Source organism: Euprymna scolopes, chromosome 4 (assembly GCF_053919585.1).
Source record: "Euprymna scolopes isolate OS-2025 chromosome 4, ASM5391958v1, whole genome shotgun sequence".
Taxonomy (NCBI): Eukaryota; Metazoa; Mollusca; class Cephalopoda; order Sepiida; family Sepiolidae; genus Euprymna; species Euprymna scolopes.
This window is the reverse complement of record NC_136485.1, coordinates 86592795-86598794: the sequence shown is the minus strand read 5'-3', so window position 1 is coordinate 86598794 and position 6000 is coordinate 86592795.

Here is a 6000-nt window from a genome sequence, read left to right as displayed (position 1 = left end):
AAGCTTAAAATGTTTAAAATTAAAATGACTTTACTGCATTTCGACCAACACAGATAGTTTGTTAATGAATGTTTTTATATTTTTTAATTACATGATAAACTATCTTTTGAAAATCCACCCTCAAAAATGTTGTGTCTGACTATAAAATGGATTTCAACCAAACTTGGCAAATAGATAATATATGGCCTAGGGGGAATTATATATATAAAGGGTGGAATGATAAACATAAACCAACACTACAGCTTTATTTAAAAGCTTTTATTGAAAAAATCAATCCAGGTAACTTGATTATGTAAAATCTATTTAATGTAATCGCCTTCATCTTCAATCAACACCTCGATATGGGACCAGAACTAGGAGCATGCCTTTTCCACAAGTGCCAGTGGGAGCTCAGCGAATACTCGATGGATGGCAGTGATCAGGCTGGCTTTGATGTTGTGGGAGGTCATGTTGGTGATGTTCTCGACATATGACCAAACAAAGTTGTTAAGTGGGTTCAGGTCAGGGGAGGAGTGGGACCAGTGAGAGAATGGTACAAAGTCGTAACACACCTTCTGAAGCAAAGCCTGCGTCTCTTTGGATGTGGACTGGCGCCGAGTCTCACTGCCACACCCAGGGTCTGCCAGCGGCCACGTAACTGCACCAAAGGATCACCACACTCTTCAGCACATCCAGGTACACTTTGGTATTGACTTTCAAGCCGATTTCCAGATGTGAGGTGGTATGATGTGGCCCTCACTGAAACCACACCAAAGACCATAACCATGGCCGGAAACTTTGTTGAGCTGTGCGTTGAACCATCTGGATTTGCATTTTGACGATGTTGACAATGTTCTTGTTGTCATAACTAGGATCAGTAGAGAGCTTGTTGAACATTGTGTCACTTTCAGGCTCTTATCGCTCTTGGGATTTGTACACAACTGGCCAAATAGTAGATGGTCTGCAAAAAAAAACATTGGTTTTCATCAAATGAAAATAGAATCATGTCATCTTTTCTAGGGTAACAATTTTATTGTCCCACCCTGTAGTTTACCTACGTTAACTCTGAAATAAGGGTAAACAACAATTTTTCAGAACCTTCCAAATTTAAGTTTTATGAAATGTACATGCAGATCAAAATTGATAATATGAGATTTGTATAGGCTAAAACCTTTAAACTAGAAAGTGTTTAAAATTTAAGGCTTAATCTATAAGGGTTTTAAGAAAAAATTGAAATTCAAGGAATTTTGCTTAAATGGTATCTAATAATTATGAATACAATTTGAAAAATCTGAAATATTTATATCTTTAAATAGGAAGTTGTGTCTGTAATATGTTCTCTAAAAACTTTAAAATACTCCAAAGAAACTGAAATTTTGGAAATGTTTATTAATTGATGGCTAATACCTATTGTTAAAATTTCAAAAAATCGGAACTATCTGAATTTTCTTGAAGAGCTTCCACTTTCTTTTTAATCCCTTTGCTTAAAAATTAGACTAAATAAATCCCACATTAAGAGCTCTTATGCCTAACAGCTGTGTTCCAAAATTCATAATGATCTGTTAATTAGTTGAGGAGTAAATCCTGCACATACAAATATATAAACATACACACATACATAAATTTATATAAATAGAGATAATCTATGATGAGAAAACATCCTCTTATACAAATTCTTGAATCTGATGAGCAGTGTTTTCTTTTTGCGGTCATGTAGTACTTTTCCTCTATGACTAATAATACTTGAGATAGTTGCCCTGTGCTTTAATCACTGGGATACACTCAAAGAACTTTTCCTTTTTTTTAATCCTTATAACTTTTAGTGAAATCAGAGACTAAAAACATCCAAGCTAAAAATAAAGAGAACTTTTAAAGTTATTTTACAAATCTTATTTCTCACAATGAGTGGTCAAAATTACATACTTTGTGTCGACAAAACATGGAATGGTCAGGCTATGTACTTAATAGCCTGAGCCCAAAATAGTGACCACTGAATTTGTTCCACTGTAAACTAACAAGCATAAAGTTTCACCACTTAGTAATTAAGCAAATGTCATCAGTTTTTGAACATACCAAAACTAGAATCCACTCGAAAGTAAAAACTCAATATCAAATTACAGTAGCATGTACAGGTCTAATAATGTTCTGGTGATGCTTTCATGATACCAGGAGCCAAATTCTTGATTGCATGCCCCAAAGACCTTAAATCCCAGTACTAATATATATTATGAAAAAGAGAGTAGAATGTGGACCTTGACTTTAACAGCCTCGTAACTTGATTCCCTTATTTTGTCCTTTAGTCCTCACATTCCATGAGCGATGTTTTTGACTAAAGGATGAAGAATTGCTGTTTTCTGGGCCTGATTCTGTTCATCTAATCTTTATTGTTGACCATTCTTAAATCTTGAAGTGGTGTTTTGTTTAGCTCCTTGCATCAAGTGGCTTCATGTCTTTTCTGGAGCGATTTTCATAAAAAAGGGAGATAGTTTGAGTGTGATTGGATGCCACCTTCATTTGGATGCCCCCTCCCAAATATTTTATTTGTTATATTTTAATAGTTATTTAATATTAATATTTAATATCGTTAAATTTTAATAGTTTAACAAATTTAAAAGTAATCTGTCATCATCTGTCATTGTCTGGTTGTCACAGATCAAAGTGAATGGCCCAGGACTGGTAGCTGGCCATTTGCTTCCAAGGCCATTAAGACAAGATTTTACATACAGTATCTGCTATGTTTTGCTATTTTTTAAATGAGAATTGATAAGTTGTATTATTTGGATTATTCAAACTAGTGGTCTCATCTTGGATGTTAGTCTCACAACGTTTCAACTGGTTTAACTCCCGACCTTCTTCAGATGCAGCTTGTTGAATGTGGGAATCTTTAAATATTTTGAAGGTTCAGTCCTCAGTATAGGCGATACTAAGATTATGATTAAGAATTATTTAAAACTTGTACTCGATCGCTGTTAATAAATGAACGATGCATTAATTTGTTTTGCAAATGAATTCATACTGTAATCCAATGTTTTATTTATATATCTTTTAGATAAATATTTCTATAAAAATGGTGCTTCAATTAATGGAGTATCTTCCAAAGTAAATCTGTTGAACTTTAGACTGTGCCGTTTGAATGCTAGAAACTTGTGAGGAACCACAAGAGAGATTGTTGAATTTGAAGATGTATTAACTTTTGTTATGTCCAAGAAACATGATGGAGAGATAAATCTGTGAAAATGATTGCAGGGGGGAAAAATACAAAGTATAAATTGTTTGAGATTGGAAATGAAAACAGAACAGGTGGCGTTGGTATTTTTATTATAATGAAATCGGTGACCAACACATACTAGCATGTAAAACAGATGTTAAATCCACCATCACCAATACGATCCTCCTCCTCCTTCTCCTCCTCTTCTTCTTAGACTAAGAGAATTTTACATTTTTCCTCCCATAATAAAAAACAATCAGCAAGAAGGACAACTCATTTAAAATTGAAGTGCTGTTAGAGTTGTTTCTTAAAGTTTAAAAACGTCCAAACAAATAAAAATTAAAAACTAAATTGACTTCACTGCATTCTGAGGAGTCCAGCAAATAATAGATATTATTATATTATTATATTGTCTGTCTCAAGGTCACAAGTGAAGATCTTATCTTGATTCTTTTTTTTTTTTCTTCTTTGGAATTAGTATCTCTGAAAGGAGACTGCAATGATTATTTTAATGCTAACCTATAACAAAATATAATTGCAACAACAATTAAAAATGATTTATTTGCTCTGCTTCCTCTTTTATAAACAACTTATCAACCTGGGAAAGGAACGATTGATCAAGTATTTGCCCTGCAACAAATAATCAAAATGTCGATTGAATATCAATAAACTGACTCATATTGCTTTTATTGATTTTTCAAAGGCATTTGTCAGTATGAAACTTCCTAAACTATGCAACATTTTTGATAAAACTTAGATCAATAACAAGTATATCTGTCTATTAATAAATATATAAAATAACTGAACTGCTTGTACAATATTAAGACAGATGTAGGAATATCAAGATTGATAGAAATTAAAAAAGAATGTAAGCAAAGGAATATCATGTCAGCTATTCTTTTCTGTGTTGCAACTGATACAGTTGTATTTGAAATAAAAATAAATATAAATCTGAATTTTTAATAAAAGAACACAGAAAAATCAGTGAATTGATAGAGAGAGGGGGCTGTAAGTATTATTTTTAATTTTCTAAGTCTAAATGAACCTAAAATAGGTTTTAAAATAAACTGTTTGAAGAATAAATGTATGACTAAAGACAAAATAAATATAACTCTGGAACTAACGATAGATCAATCAGTCAGTTAAACAAAGTAATAAGAATCAGATCTTGGAGATGATTGATATATGACAAATTGTAATGTGGGACCTCATTAATGCAGAGCCCAATACACATACTTCAATTGAATTGCCCCAAAGCTGGCCTGGACACTATGCAATTCCTAACAATGAGGTGAGAGAATATGAAGACATAATCAAGTTAACATAGACGGAAGAACAAAACTTTCCTGATTTGGCATGCCCTAAGTGACACAAAATTCAATGGACACTTGAAATCTCATAGAAGACACATCAGCTGAAATAGAGAATAGTCATGGCGATATGAGAATTCAGATCCACCAGCTTCATAAGTAAATGGGGGAACAACCCCTAGATATAATAGTCAACTGTGAATATACAGAATTAAGCAGTGTCAGCAAATCACAGGCTGTCCTCTATCAAGACATAGCACCCAGAAATCATCCTGTGAACATTATGGTAAAGCCATGGGAAACACTTTGGAGGATGTGTACTTCTAGCAGATGACCTCACCAGTTCAAGTCCATCATGAAGCATTCTATTTCAACAAAGAATTATTGCATTGCTTATAGGAGTAGCGTCTAGACAGAATAAAGCTGTTTAAAGATCTACTATGATTCCTACGCCAATCTTATGATGGCAGACATTAATCTGATTATAAATAATACAAATACTAATTTGCCATCTCAAGAATTCTGAAGAAATCAGAGGAGTTGCAAAAGCTAAGACAAACTTCATTTATTTTTATTTTTTTCTTGTGTCTTCTAAGATCAGCAATTTTCTGTGTTAAGTTTGAGTGATTTATTGCCAAGAAAAAGAAATAAACCTCACAATGGAAAACACATTTTCTTCATAGACATTCCTCAAATGCATTCTTCATGAATTCGTTTCATCTATTTCTAAATCAATCTTTTCTCTGACAATTTGCTGTTTGAATTTGGTGTCAACATAATGAAAAATGGATCCTCAACTAAGACGAACTCAGACAAGTCAAATTTGATATTGAACAAAAGAAAAAACTAAGAATAGTCATTTCACTAAAATAAAATTAGTTGTTTAAAAATGTAAATATTAGTAGCATGAAATGATTAACAAAATAAATATGGAAACAGAAAAAAATGGGATATTTTGAACTCTTCATTTTGTTTCTGTTAATTTGTGTTTTTGTATTACTATGCAGGTACCTTATTTTGTTTACCTTAAAAAATAAAAAAGAACCATAACAAGATATATGTTTTCTTTTTCAAATACATTTGTAGATTAACATCCTTGATTTAATTCTCCACTCTTCCTAAATGAATTGTTTTTAAAATATTTATTTATTATTTTAAATAATTTTTAGAATTTAGAGTGGGCGACCATTTTTATATGCAAATTTAACAAAAAATGATTCCCTATTCCTAGGATATTCTAGAATTTTAGGGCAGTTAACAACTTTTTTTTTATCATTAACCAAAATGACTTTCGTTTAGATTTAGGTTAGAAGATCGTAACAAATGTTTTGAAAAAATAATTTATTGGAATATCTTGAAAAGCTTTGTAGACAATACTAATTACTTTCAGGAATTTAATAGCTTCTGCTTTGCTTCACATGCAGTCATCCATCGCTAACATGTATGGCCTTTTTAGGCATCATGTTCCCACACATGATTAGATTAAATAAATGGGAATAAAGA